Genomic DNA, 16,384 nt, shown 5'->3' with positions numbered 1-16,384 from the left:
ACATTGTTAGAGAGATAATTTGCTGCAAGACCTGGAGTAAGAGGCTTGTTTTTTTTTTTTGTTTTTTTTTTGCATGGCTGAAGACCTAATGATCTAGCAGCTAGATCCGTGGTATGCATGTGTGCATATATTGAATGCCAAAGAGAAGACCATATGCTAGCACTTTTGCTTTATGTTGCATAACCTCTTCCCCAAAATAAAATTTATTGTATATTTTGTCATTTAAAGACTTTTCACATTCACTGACTTGCTTCTCCGTTTACATGTTTTCTGGATTATGGTCACAGTAACGAATCATGCATGAATTTGTTCAGATAATAATCTTTATTCTAACAGCCCCTTCCTTTCCCGCCCCCTGAAAAAACCCCTCAGACATATTAAAAACAAAATGCCAATCTTTGCCCAAACTCATATTAAACTGTTTTGTGGTTCCAAATTGTTGGTGGCTTTCCCTACCTATTTTTCATTTTTTGCATGTCCTTGCACTGCAGTATTCTGGCTAGGTATGAAAATAGAAATGTTGAAAGTTGGTTCTTGTGAGATTTCAAGTTGGCTAGATTCAAGCAAACACATGTACAAAAATTATTAATAAGAATAGGGTAAATAACAAGAAATTATTCAGGTAATTGGATGAAAATATGCCAAAATATTCAGACTGTATGAACCATATGTAAAACTGGTTGAATAATGTAAACATTTATTTAAAAAACCTCCATGAAAGTGTCAGAATTCTCAACAAATTGTTCAACCAACTCAATACCTAAACACCAGCTAAATATACTGAAATCTACTCTTGATCAAAAATGTACTATAGCTAGGGTGACCAGACAGCAACTGTAAAAAATCGGAACATGGACGGGGGGTAATTGTCTCCTATATAAGACAAAGCCCCAAATATCAGGACTGTCCCTATAAAATCAGGACATCTGGTCACCCTAACTATGGCCCTTACAACTAGACACAGTCCTCCCAAGTGCATTTAATGCTCTAGTCATACTATAATCTACCATACAGTGGACACTATTATGAAGTCAACCAAGTATTGCCATACAGAAATATCTGAAATGCCCTTAGGATGTTCCAGAAAACTGTGTGATAATTCTGGTAAATGTTTGCTTTTTATTACATACCATCTAGCAGGTTCAGTCAGGTCAGGGTCCCTTTGTGCTAGGCCCTGTACAGAGATTAGTGAAAGAGAGTTGCTTCCATAAACAGGGATGTGTGAAAATATTGATCAAATAACTGTCACCAAGAATCTCAATTCTCAATATAGACTTTTTTTTTTTAATTGTAGTTGAGCAGTGCCTAGAGGGACCCAACCAAAATCAAGGTTCCCTTGTGTTAGGCACTGTACAAACGTATGACAGTCCATGCCTCAGAGTGTTTACAGTCTAAATAGACAAGACAGACTGAGCGGAAGGGGAAACAAAAGCACAGAGAGGTGAAGTGATTTCCTTATTGTCACCCAGAGCTGCGAATAGAATCCAGACCCTTGACTCTTAATCCAGTGCCTTACCCATTGGTCCTTGCTGCTTTTCACTATTATGTTTTTTTAACTGAAGTAACATTCCTCTAATATGTGCTGCAGGTTACTGTGGGTCAACAAAATTGACTTGGGAAGCCTCTCTTCCCCTCACCTTCCAGAACAAAGTCACATACCTGAACAAGTCAAGCATGTTTTCTCTTCTTTCCTTTTCTGCCAGAGATAAGGATGGTTATTTATTTCAAATTGCCTGCATGGCCATTGTCACTGTGAGCACAAAGTGCTCTTGTGTATTGTGTTTCTCTAGGTCTTTTCATTACAACACATTACTGGAATTACCGACACACAGAAAGGAAAAAAACAGTTTCCCTCAATTGGATTAACCTTTCTACCTTTGGCAGCCAGGGTTCAGACATAAACCTGCCCTCCAGGTGAAGTAATGGATGGAGCATCAGTAGATTCCTATTGCAGATAAGTCAGGAACTATCCATTTCTGGGTGCAGAGAGAGAGAGAGAGAGAGAAATTAGAATGCATGCATGAGACACCAGTAGTGTCTCAGTACCTCTTGAAAAGATAGATTCCAGGCGGCCACACCTAGTAGTGAGACCACAGCAGGCTGAAAGGGTACCGTAAACCGCATGCTGCACAAATGGTGAGGTGTAATGAGGGTGTCCAGTTCGTTCACCCATTGAGAAAATAATAATTATTTGTGCACTTGAGGCCCACATCAGCTGTTGTGGACAGGCCTTGTTTTGCAGGACTGACAGGTGCCTATTCATGACAGAAGACAAGGCAATCGTAAAGACAAAGCAACCCCCATTCAAGGACATTTTGGCAATCCCAGCATCCTAATTAACTGAGACTGAATACTTTCATAGTTGGGGGCAGAGGGGTAATAATTATTTTTAGTCAAAGGCATCTTTTCTTGGTTGTCAGCATTCTCTTTACGAAGTTTGGCCTTTCCCGCCTGTTTCAAAACCTAGGCTAGCTCCAGCAGAAAGCGTTATCAGGCTGTAATAACTGTCTGATGTCTAAAGAAGCTTTGAGTTCAGCTGAAATGTTTAATTTTTTTAATGAAACAATTAAACTTTTTAAAAATCTTGAATTCCCAAACTGTTTCTTCAGTATGAGGGTAGAGAACATGAGACGGATGAGTTTAAAAAAAAAAACATTAATAGTGATAGTAGTTATTAACAAAACAGAGCTGGATTCTCAGATGGTGTCAGTTGTGCTTCGTTCTTGGAAGACCCAAAAATCTACTTTCTGGAGAGTAGTGTTGATTGAAATTTTTCATGCAGAACGTTTTCCTGCTGAAAAAGAGGGTTTCATCAACATTGTTCCCAGGAAAATGTCAATTCCAGTGAACAATTTGGGCTTTCTAACAAGAAATTTTGAAGAAACAAATGTTTGTTTTGAGTTGATATTTTAAAATGACAATGTTCATGTCATTTTGGCCTAAAATGTAATTTTATATCCGTTTTTCAGTTTAAAATACTTCAAAGTGACATTTTAAGCTGAAATGTCAATACAAGGCAACAAGAAAAATTGTTTCAAATGGGATCAAAACTTCCCATGGGCAAACTGAAAATTTTTGACTGAAAAATGTCAAAGATTTCTCTTTGAAATTTCTTGAGACAAATTTCAGTTTGCCATCAGCTCTCCTGGAGACTTCAATCCTCCCTTTTCTGCTCACCCTTTCACATACACCCATGTGGTTGACTGAGTAACTCAGAAAGAAAAAATAAAAATACAATTTTAAAATATTTTCTCTTCTAACCACATAACAGAATTAGCAGTATGGTCCTTTTGGACTGCTATACTTTTATATTCTTTTGAAATATTCTAGTGTGTTTGAAGCTACAACTTTAGTTGAGAGGAATTTCCCTTGTGCTTTTTATTGCCTCCTAAATTAAGTCATATGGGTAAGGTTCTTAAAACCCGGCGCCAGCTTGTGACTTACTAATAGTATCTACACGGTCATGTCATTCCCAAGAAAAGCATGTTTCAAATAAAAAGGAAATGTCAGCCCTGAGTATTTTTTATTAAATCCCCTTTTCTTGTCTTCAAGTTCAGCTTTTGCTGACCACTTCCTCTATCTGGTTTATTGTTGTTAGAAATGAGCGGATTCTTTAACTGTTCAACTTGGTGGTCAGGCCGGGGCAGTGAATGTCCAATAATGGGTAAAACTTGTATTTTTCATTGGGTGACCAATGTTTGCTTTGGAGATGGCCTGGGGAACAGATGTAATCTGACACAGCACAGTGTTTACTTCTTCTTTCACTGATATGCTAGGCATGTTTGAAACCAGCGAGAAAGAAAAACAAACACTTCAGAAGAAGGTACCTGCATGCACTCACTGTACCCCAGGCTGCCTCCTTGGGCTCCAGCCAAAAGCTGCACATGCACATATACACACACACTCACAAGCCCTTGGCCACTCTGGTTCCAAGAATACTTTCCATCTGACAGCTGATCCTGTGTGTAGTTAAATCTCCCCATGGAGGGCTTTTGCCAACAAACTACTTATTAATAAATACAACTACCTCAAGGATACTGATCCATGATCTCCTAACCATTTGAAAGGCCTTTTTAAATTTAAACAGTTCTAGTTTCGTACAATGAATTGTAACACACTTGATTTTTTCCCCCATTTTTAACCATGCTCTATTTGTCCTCTGGTCCAGCACTTGTTATTTCCTGGATTGATATTTATTGGTAATGGAGGGCCTTGAGTCACTCATCACACTTGAGGCTGAGTGGGGCATTCTAATTAATAAGACGATCTGAGGAGCAAGAATGGAAATATTGCAGTATAAAGGAAATGTTGAAATAATGAGATTGTTGTCCCTCCATGTTCATTTAAATGTCGTCATTATTTTCCTATTTAAATAACCTATTCTAAGATCAGTGTTTACAGGCAGTCCTTAGGATGCACAAACTGTAGAGAAGGAAGTTAGCTTTTTGGGGGGTGGAGAAATAGCAGCAGTCTACATATCCTGTCTCTCCCTTTGCATGGTCCTTCTGTGACTTCGTGGACTTTATTTAACAGATGACAGCATGCTTAGCACTTTACAGGACACAAAGATTTGCACTGATAATCCAAAGTAACTGCAAAACGTACGTCCCTTTCCTTTTTAATTAATTTTCGTGGGAAGCATCAGGTGTCCTTATATCTTATACTGGCAAAGGAATAACACAGGCTTCCAAATCTTCCACATACACCAAAAAATATACTTGGGTCCCTATTCTCATCTGGTGTAAATTGGTGTTGACTTGAATTCTATAGAGCTAAACTGATTTACACCAGCTAAGCATATGACCCTTGATGGCTCGCCTCAACGAGTCATTACAGCAATCAGTGTGTATCTTTCACTTAGTTATAACAGTATCCCCTTGTCTAATTATTTAACTGAGCACATACACACAGAAGCAAGTGCAACTTGACACTAAGGCTGTTCAAACCCTACAGGGTTTGATTTGTAAAAGGAAACTTTCGTTTTTGTTTGCTGTTGCTGAAAGCAAACACAACTCTGCAGAAGGTGAGCTCAACCCTTCAAAAGGAGCCTCATAAGAGACTAGTCACAACTGATGAGTTTCTTCTGCCAGTTACTCCCTTGGCACCCCTCACTTGTTTTCAGAAAGTTTCAGGACTAGTGCGAAGAAAATGGAGAGAGGAGACAACGGGTTTGGAAGCTAAGTTTGCAAACCTCCCTGCGGAGTAAACACCCTCCAATCATACTCACCAAACTTTTGTGCTACAGCTCCACTGTAGACATTGTGGCTGGTGTGTACTGTAGTAAGGGGGGCTGAGGTTCCAAATGGATCCATTTTTGAATGCAGGATACATTTCAAGTGGGTTTTAGGTTTAATACAAATATTTCATGCAGCTCTACTTGATACTATAGCAGCTGCTTTGTTGCAAAGCTACTGAGACCAAATACTGACCAGCAGAGGCCTCCGTTCCATTCTCAAGCGACATGACACCCCCCATTTCTAGAATATCTATAAAGCAGAAAACAGTGTAGTAAAAACTGGGTCCTCTCTACCAGCCATGTTGTTCTCAACATTATGTAAGGATTTTTTGCAGGATAGATACAATCAAATTCCCCTTTCCTGGTTTATTTGCCTTAGTGCTTATTGGCAACTGTCCCAGAAACAGTCTGAGAACTCAATCTGGGCCACTTGAGGGAGGATATGGGTTAGGGGGTACAGGGATTTCATTGAAATTTGTTTTAAATAAATAAAATAAAGATGTAGCTAGTAGCTATCATGATAAATCCATATGGCTATTCCAGGAAAAACAAATATCTTGTACTAAAATAACAAAGCACTGCAGCAGTTCGCCTTGTCAGGTGCTGTGGCAGTGTTGAGACCATTTTCAAGAGTAGTCGCTGAAGATAACCTGAAAGAGAAGGTGATGTTTGGCAATGCTCCTTGTAGACTACAGCAGGACAAACAATTCATAACAATGAGTGCATTTTGCAAACTTAGTCCTTTTGTCTTGTTCATGAACTATTAATAAAGGCTGATTTTTTTTCTGTTTGTAAAACTTCTGTCAGATAATTTCAAGGGGGGAAAAAATCCATCCAATGTATCACTCGCACACAGGTCACTGTGAATGTTCCTTCACATTTGCCATTTGCTAGTCAGGCTGTGTGATTACTCACGTAAGTCACATGATATCATTTGTGCTAAATGACCTGCTATCATCTTTACAAACTATCACTGCTTTCAATGCTTTCATAATTAAGCTAATTGTGGTTATTGACCTACTTGATACATTCACATACACAAAATTTTACTTGCAACAATAGATGTGGAAAAATGAATAAAAAGGGGTGCACAGATGGACAAAGTTCTATTTTGAAGTCAGTTTGATTTTATTTTTCTGTTTGCTCAGCTCTCTGGTAGATGATGACTCACAGGTAGAGGTGGGCAGGGCAGGATGTGGTACGGATCTCAATGTATCCTGTCAGCATTTATTGAGATGCAGCAACTTATGCTAACTGCCCTTCCATTTCCATTGAGGGTGTTTAGTTAGAGGTGTATGCTATAGAATTGCCTCCATTTGGTCATGAAATCTGTTGTTCACGGTAACATTTTGAAACAATGAATGAAACATTTTGAGCCACACAAGTAGGATGAAACAGAGGTCAGATGATTATTATAATCATTATCATAATTAAATAGATGCATCAGGCAGTATTAAGTAGCAGCTGCACTTCTTGTAACTAAAGTTTTGCCAGTTTCCATTAAAAAAACTAGGTCAAATTTCTGCACTGACTTATAACCCGTGCAGTCTGAATAACTTCAGGATAGTTCCATGGCATGTAGCTTGGCATAGAATTTACTTCTGAGTACTTGAGTTTTATGGTTCAGGGGCAAAAATATTACTCTGACTTGCAATGTAGCACAAGTGTTCTTTAAACTTGTAAATTTTTCTTTGTTTCAAGCAAATCAGTTTAGCTGTTAATTTTCTTAAATTTTTTGTGTGTGGGTATGTCTGCACTTGCTGCCCAGAGTGTGATTCCCAGCTCGAGGAGACATACCCGTGGTAGCTCTGATCAAACTAGCCTGCTAAATATAGAGTATAGCTGCAGCAGTGCAAGGGGCTAGTCACCCTGAGTTCATGCCTAGGGTTTCTAACAGGCATATACTCTGGGTGACTAGCCCATCCTGCCACTCAGCTGCACTCTAGTTTTAGCATGCTAGCTTGATGAGAGCCAGCACCAGCATGTTACCTTGAGTCGGGAATCACATCCCCAGCTCCAAGTGTAGACATACCCGTATTAGTTCCTCCTCTTACTGAAAATGGTTTCATTTGAAAAAATGAGTTTTTACAGACTTTTAGCTCAGAATGAGGGCTAGGGTCATTTGGGAATTTTTAAAATTGGAATAGACAAATGAATCCTATTTGCAAATTGACTACTTGAGCATACACAGATATTTTGCCCATACTTTGTAAAAAGTGCATATCAGTATTAACAACTTGATGGCCTCCATTCATATCAGGATTGCAGGAAGGCAGGGGGAAGAAGTTGATTGTTTTGCCTTAGAGAAACTACAGCAAAAATGTTCAGTGTGAAACTGATACATGTTTTGGCTTTGCAGGAATCCAACAAAAACCTTGACAGTCAACGGGAGCTGCAGGTGCTCAGCTCAATGAAAAACAATCTACTTATTTAGGAGTCTAACTGTGAATTTAGGTTTCTAACTTTAGGCACACAAATTTGAAAATCTTGGCCATGAATCTACCAGAGTAGTACAAACCCACACTCAAATACTACAAGTTTCTCTCTGTCTTTCAAATACTACCAGACCTCTACAATACCTCAACATAATAGGTTGGTATATGGTCAGATTTTTCAGCCTTAGCTCTTTATTGCCTTGCTTCTGCTGCTTAAAGTCCATAAGAAATATAAAGGCTGCTTTTTTTTAAACAATGTTTTTGTATTTGTTTCCTTTCTTATTTCTCTATGAGGATGTTACGTTTTTTAAGCAGACATGCATTTTGTGGAAAAACAATTGTGTGTGTATGCTAAGCGATCAGTTTTGAAACATACTGTGAATAATTTGCCTGTTTTCATTTAGTTTTTAAATCTCAAATGACCTCAGCCAATATTCTGGTCTAATAACCTGCCAAGTATAATTTTAAGTTTGCTTAACCATTTGTCTAAAGAACTTTTTATAAGGCTACAGGCAGTATTGGTATCTACTGGGATATAAAATTCCTTGGACTCAGATTCTGACCCAGGAAGAATGCTGGCTAGAACAAAACGGCAGGACACATCACCAGCCTGCTTTTGGATTGAGGTCCTCAAAATCAGCACTAGAACATACAAAAGACACTTGCAAGAAATACTCAGTAGTAACCACTTCTCCAGGTTGTTATTTCAATTATGCTTTCAGAGCTAGACCGTACTCTAGCTGAAATCACTGGGAGTTTTCTATTGGCTTCAGTAGGAGAAGTAGACATGCTCGTGGATTTTTATTTGGGCAGCTTTCATAAGCTTCTTGTCAGTCCACTGTGCATAATGTTCACTGGGAGATAAAGGTGGGTGGAGGCAAAAAAGGGTTGAGGTCCAGATAAGCACTTAAAAATGTGGTGATTGGACCATTCTAACCTCTTGGGGATGCAACACTGAGGTGCAAATATCAGAACAGCAGCTTGTCCTGTGAGATTGCCGGTATTTCATGCTTCTGGTGAACATGTTGGATGAATCTTTTTTGTTGAATGTCTGTATTTGCGTGTTTGATCGGGAGCTGAGGAGGAGAGAGGAGTGTGAAAATGAAAAATAATAAACAAATGAATTCAGTATCTTCAGTCTTTAAAGAAGTTCAGATGGAGTTTGGAGATTAGTTTTATTTTATCTGAACTGGCTCACTTATTCCCCTATAACAGGCTGATGGAGTAAATGGTCTAACACAGGGATCTCAAACTCAAATCACCACGAGGGCCACATGAGGACTACTACATTGGCCTGAGAGCCGCATCACTAAAACATTTTCATACAAAAACACAAAAGTCCCCACCCCTTGTCTCTGGCCCTGCCCCCACTCCATCCCTTCCATGACGCCCCGCCCCGCCTTTTCCCACCGCTTTCCCGCCCCCATTCCAAACCCTTCCCCAAATCCCCGCCCCTGCCCCGCCTCTTCCCCTGAGCGCACCACATCCCTCCTCCTCCCCACTCCCTCCTGGAAAGTCCTAAGTGCCGCCAAACAGCTGTTTGGTGGCAGGAAGTGCTGGGAGGTAGGCGGAGGAGTGGGGGACATGGTGCGCTCGGGTAGGGAGCGGGTGGGGGGGAGGGGAGCTTGGCTGCCAGTGGAGTTGGCGCCTATGGTCTAACAGGTCTGTTCTATCTCTAATCCGATGGCTATGAATTCATCCAATTCAGGGAGCTGAACTTCAAATGAGCCACCAGAAGGTTTATCAGGCCATCTCCACTGAGATGCTGGCACCATCAACTCCTGTTGAAATTGATGCTTGGGACCTCACAGGATCAGGCCCTTTGTTTGAATTTAATTCACACTAAACAGTTCACCTGGACACCTCAAAATGGTATTCTTCACCTCTACAATAATCTAAAATCAAATTAGGGGAACTATTACAAAATCTGTGGGGAATTTAACAGTGTTACTTCAAATGAAGAAATGCTACCTAAAAAAACCCTCTGAAATTTTGCTGTATAGATATATCTGTCTCGTTACCTCAAGTATTCAGAAATCCTGCTCACCCTGTGATGTCCCCAACCCCCTAAGAGGTGCAGTTCTATCTATCTGTCCGACTTAGCTGCTGCGTATATGACACCTGTCGCCTTGATGTCTAGGCACATCTCCTTGTTAGTTAAGTGAATTTATGCTTAGAAAAGTGTATTTATGGTTATACAAGAGGCCATAAACTGAGACTTTGGGTTAAGGGGGGTTATCTAGTCAAGGTGAAGAGTTAAGCAAAAAAATAGAAAATTCACAAACTTACACACAACATTCTTAAATTGTTTTTTTTATTTTTTATTTTATTTTTGAGTATTTATTTTATTTATATTATTGTTGAGTTCATTCTAAACAATGTGTGTTTGTTAGCCCTTTTGAGAACCTGGTACTGCACCTTATGCAGAGTTACTTGGTTGCTGATTATTATTAATTACTATCCTGAATACTTTGCAAGTCACGCTGGATTCCCAATGAAATTTAGTATCCAAAGCAATTAGCAGTTAATGTTGATATATGTATTGCTCTTTGTATTGTGGTTACTTCTCTTGTTGTTATATCAACAGTGACAATGTTGTTCATTTGCTTAAAGACCTGGTAGAAATTGTTTGAAAAACATAATTTAGATTTAAAACCAGGACTATTGTCATGTGTGCTCGATTAGATGGAGAGGCTAAAAGCAATGAACTGAAATGGGACGCTCTTCGGACCATGACTTCATTTGACAGAAGGTCACAACCAGTGAATAAGCTGCAAGTCTGAACCAAACTTACATTGTAAGAATACATTTTACATTGTAAAAGATAATTTAGAACAGAGAACCCTAAACTTTATACAAACCTGCAAAACAGCTTCCCCCTACAATTGTCCAAAGAAGAGAGAATCAGTTCACAAACACTAGGATACTAAGATCTGCAATTTGTTTCCAGGCATCTCAAAATCTGAACACTTTATCTTGATCTCTTCTTTGTCTAGTTGACTTTTCTAGCTAACTCAGAGACAAGGTGGGTGAGATAATATCTTTAACTGGACCAGCTACTGTTGGTGAAAAAGAGAACTTTTTGAGCTATATAGAGCTGAAGAAGAGCACTGTGTAGCTGGAAAGCTTGTCTCACCAACAGAAGTTGGTCCAATAAAAGATATTACCTCACCCACCTTGTCTCACTAATATCCTGAGACCAACACGGCTACAACAGCACCGCAAACTAACTAACACTGTCATTTGCCTAAACTTCTTTTAACTCTGTTTCTATATACAATCGAACCTGGTTAATCTATCTTTGGTATTGTCTGTTTGGCTATCTAAACAGTCAGAGTGTCCAACTAGATTTCACATTATGAGTATTTCCCAGCAAAACTTTTAAATATACCTGAAATTTTACATTTTTCACTGGAATGTTGTTAAATACAGAAATTAGCCCAAATTCATAGATTTGATAGTGTAGTGGCAGACTTCCAAGCAGCAGTGTTTCTCAAAGCTAAAGTGGTTAGTAAAGTCAGGCCTTTAGCTTTCACATTCCGTCTAGTGTGTTCTGATCAAGATCCCTTTTTTTTTAAAAATGAACACCTAATTGTTCCTGTGCTCCTTGGACATACGCTCAGGTGCAGTGACAGCCCTCTATGTAAGCATGTAACTTAATTGGATTTCTTATTAGTGTGTATAAATGTTTTTTCTCTTATCTACAGTATGTCCCTATAAACCCTTGCAAAAATGGAAACTGGCAGCAGAACTGAAGTGTTCATAAGTTTTGCTGCCAGCTGGTCCTGTTTCTTTACTATGTCTGGCTATGACTCTGCAATTGAGTTGTGGGTCAAAGGTTGGTAGAAAAAATGCTGTGACCTTCTGGCCTTCCTTAGCCATTTCCTGTAAGAGAGCAACATTTCATCCAGCTGTGGGGCTCTTAAGAAATGTTTGTTGTGATTTCATGTCTGAAACTCCAGAATCAGACTTCAAATGAGAAAATTCTAAGGTAACAATTCTGTTTAACCTCTAAGGATATATTTGAAAATCATAAGATTGAAATCCTACTTCCTCTAGACGTTGACTCTTTGATTCCTATTACAATTCCACTTGGTTTCCCAAGATACGTAGCCACTTACACACATGACAGTTTAATTTATGGTTTGGAAAATGCAGTTCCTATTTTAATTGTGCAAACCATAAACCTACACAGCAGTACAGGAAGACACATGAAGCAGTCTTATCATTGTACTAAGAAACAGTATGTGTCAGCACTTCACAAGAAACTCTTTGATATTAGCTTAATGTGTATCAGAAGTAAGGGGACAATCTTTAAAAATGGGTAATCTTACGACCAATTTGCAACCACTTCTTTCAAGGTACCAAATCAAAATGGAATCTCTCTAACCATGTACAAAAATATGTCTCTTGAGGTTATCTTGTTGGTGGTATATGCAACACAGTGTAGCCCATGACAGCCATTTAACGCATAATCTATTCCTTACTTTATAGGGCTCTGAGCTATGCACACCAGGAGAGCATATTCCTGGTGTCCCTGTTGTGTTATTTACCTCTGCTCTGAGCAGTTAAGTCCACCACAGCCATTTAGTAAATTATCAGTTTTCTTATTGGCCCTAAATTGTGCCTAATTAAAAATCTGACCTCCACAAAATAGTCCTCTTCCTAAAGAGACAGAACATAAACAGGAAAAATCAGCTAATTGCTGCAAAAACTGCTTTTGTGGCACTGTAATTGGACCTCAGTGAAACAAATGAACCCACTGGGGATTCCCTAATGAATGTTTAACTGCAAACAGTAGTCGGGCACTTAAGCAGCTACGCTGATGGTCCCTAATGAAATCAAATAAAATCAGATAAAAGAATCTGGCATTTTTACTAACCAGATTTCTTGGTACTGAGACATGAAAAATAATGTATTTATTGGTAAATAAAATGTAAAGAAAAGTTATAAATGAAGCAGTGAAATCTTATCCACCACAGCCTGGATTTGCATTATTATTATTATTATTATTTTATTTATTTATTAATAACAAAAATTAGATGTACAGTTTTGATTTTGCCACAAAGAACTTTTTCTCACTTTTTGTTCTGAAAACTCTTAAAGAAGCCCAAACCTGGCTTTAGTTAAGTCACTTCTTCTGGTTATTATTCATCATGACGTTTTTTGAAGGACAGTCAGGCAGTTTTACGATGTAGGCAGCTGATTTCCAGCACAGCAGCCAACATTTGTCAAAGGGAACAAATAGATCCTTTTGGCTTTCCAACCCAATTCAAGATTCTGATACCCCTTGTTATACTGAGCATTAGCTTACTTCAGTGTCCCACTGAAATCAATGGGAAAAATCCTGGTCCTGTTGAAGTCAATGGAGTTTCACCAAATGGGATTATTCATGAAGGAAGGTATTTCTGGGTAAATTAGGAGTGACAGAATCTGGTCCTCCTCAGGTGGGATTTTCTATTAATTGTACAATCCATTTTAGAATGTTAAACAAAGATTGAGTATTACAAAAATTCTTAATTTTTCAGTATTTGTGCTATGAATAACCAATAACCTGACTCAATTCATAAAGAAGATCCTCACTAATTCACATGGGTGATGGAGGATTCTAAAATTTTATTCATAAGTAAAGCAAGCATTAAAAATATTTCCAACCACAGCATTTATTTGTTATTTATTTTTACAAGTTTATTCTTAGATGCTACAGTGCTGGCATTATACAAGTGCCTTAGGTTAGGGTCAGTTTAGAACAAGTTTTGTTTAAATTATTTGTGAGAATACATCATAGTACATTTGTAAATATTCTATATTATGGTTCAAATGATGACTCACTGATATGAATTTTCACTACTGCACTCTGCTATTGAATCTTTGCTGGGAATTAGTGAGATCATGGGTTATTTTGTGAGAATTACAGTTGCACTTTAACAAAGTGAGAAATTGGGAGGTTCAACTTAATTACATTGTCTATTTCTTTAAATAGAGAAATATGGTAATTATCACTACGGTTATTCATTAACAATCACACATACACACATACACACAAATTAAGGCATACAAATGTCATTATAAAAATTAAATTACATAATTATCACCTAAAAATATCTACTGGTCATTTTAAGGCATTTCACCTAATATGTCAAATAGCTTCTCTTATCTGTTTATTCACAACAGGTAGTATTTATTCTCTTTCTTACTGTTATCTGGGAAAATGTTTTGCATGATTAATAAATATAAATGAAGAAACTTGCTGAAGGACTGGGGCTGCTGTAATGCACAGTCGTCCATTCGGCTCTCATCCTTTTTAAGAGAAGCAATTTGATATATATATAGTCCCAAGATACCTTGCAGAGTATATAAGTGGTATGGCCAGCAGTGAAGGTCTGAGTAGTAACTTCACCTAGTTAATGAGTTAGTCACAATGGGTGGTCATAGTATAGGAGGAACCCAGTAAACCTGGCAGTTTATCTTGGGTTTTTGTTCCTTTGCTGGATGATAGTGCTGCACGGAGACCTAAGGAGTTATCAACTCTGAAATGCCTGGCAGCTATTCAAAATAATCTCTGAAGTCCAGTGGAGAGCTTAATAGGAGAGAGGAGTTTGGGATGCCTCATTCCAGGCTAAAAGACAGTGCTGTGGATGGACAAGTCAGTGGCTTGAGATGGAAAAAGTCTAAGGCTAGAGTTCTTATCATTCCTCTACTGCTAATGGGAGAAGGAACATAGGGGTACAAAAGCAGACCAGGTCCAGGAAGATAGGTTGGAAAGTTACAGGCTTTAGCATAACTGTTGAAATGTGATGGTTCAGATTCAGATGGTAAAAGAAGGAGAAAGTTATGCATAAGTAATACAGCTTGTCACTAGATACTGCTTCTGGTTGTGATTCTTTCTGCTGAAAGATAACTTTTATTGCCAGGAAACTGAGTATCCCCACTGCATTTGCCATCTGTTTGTAAGTAATGCCCTGCAGATCCAAGGAGCTCATGTAAATAGAGTCCCCTTTGCAATACCATCCTGGGGAGGAAAAATGTGTCCTTCCTAGCCTTGATGGAAACACTATTATTGCCTCCAATTGCAATAGCATCAAGAGCCCACATTGTCAGAAAGTAGCCAGTGGACAATGAGAAGGGACACCTGAGACCTGAATGAATCAAAAGCCAGGAACTTTTTCCTGTGAATGACCAGAGGCAACACTGAAGTTTTTGTAGAGTCAGCCGTTGGAGCTCCAAGGTGACTGTTTTATGGGGTCAGAACTTCAGTCTAAATCAACATCAGGTAACACTGAAAGCCCATGTCAAAGAAGCGCAAAGCACGTGAAATGGAAAAGTATGCTAAGGAATATGAGAAACACAGATGTAAACTCACTTTCCAGAATTCATGGAAAGCTAACTATCCACCGGTTTTCTGTATGTGTTCTGTAATTTACAGAAAGCAAAAGAAGTTTTCTGCTATGAGCAGGCCTCTTATGAGTAGGTAGGACTGAGAACTGAATTTGGAACTGATTCCCTACATGTCCATACTTGTTCTGCTGCTCATTTGAAATGAATGGGAGTAGAAAACTAGTCACTTTGTCCACAGATGCTCCTATTATTTGCTTGCTACATAAACTGCAACAGAGATTCAAAAGTTTGCCACTTTTTAACACTGCTTACACAGATACTAAACATGATTTCAGTTTTAGGGAAGTGTCTTCGAAATGCACGAAGAAAACTAGATTTATAACTGTGCGTATTGAAGGATCCACTTTCAGGTCTGTAGCTGAGCATGAATGTACATCAGATTGTGCACTATAGCAAACTTTTTGTATTCTCTGCTGACAGAGTAGATGTGGAATTTGGGACAGCTGATAGCATGAGGCAGGGATTTTAAAAGAGCTTAGGGAGTGCAGGGATGAGAGTAGAAGAGTTAGGATGAAAACTGGTTGACTTGAATGTGGATTGTGTAACAGTGACTGTGGCCTGTTCATATGGTGTATAGACCGAATTTAGATAAAATACTCTTAGTAAAATTTTTGAATGAAAAAATAGTGAGGCTTCCAAAGTTCTCTCTCTCTCTTACAAATCGGAGTGTTTTTGAAAGACATTTTCAAATGTTACTGTTTAAGTTTCAAAAGATAATAGCAAGTTTGAGCTTTTGCTGATTCCTCTGATACAACTATGAGCTCCTTTAAAGATGTTCACTATGTGCACTCTATTGGTACTCAGGCCAGAGTACTGAAGGCAATGATCAAAAATAATCAACAGCTGTCGCCCATTTGGGATATATTGCAGTAACAGAATGAATGGCTGGTGTAGCTCACAGTAGAGGTATGGGCTAAATTTGTTCTTTCAAATGTATCATTTCCATCTCCTGCAAAATACTGAGTGCCCTAAATGCCCACTGGTTTCACTGGGAGTTGAGGGTACTCAGCATCTTGCAGGTTTGGGCCTTAAGTGAAACAGCTTCAAAGATTACCCTGGCTTTATGTAAGACACTGCTTAGCACTCACTTTCTTCTTCTGTTTTCTACACAATCCCTATATATACTGGTACAATATTTAACTCATTGCTTTGTAAAGTGCTTTGAGAAACCATGAGTATTAAAGGTATAAATAATTAAAATTAAAATTCAGTTCCATTATGTCAAACATGGCTTTCTTGCAAGTGGGTTGTATAGTTACTAGAGAGAAATTGGGGTGTATTATCAGACAATTTATGCCTTGCTTCCTTTGTAGCT

Source organism: Natator depressus, chromosome 2 (assembly GCF_965152275.1).
Source record: "Natator depressus isolate rNatDep1 chromosome 2, rNatDep2.hap1, whole genome shotgun sequence".
NCBI lineage: Eukaryota > Metazoa > Chordata > Testudines > Cheloniidae > Natator > Natator depressus.
The sequence above is the reverse complement of the archived record's forward strand: the minus strand, read 5'-3'. Positions refer to the sequence as shown.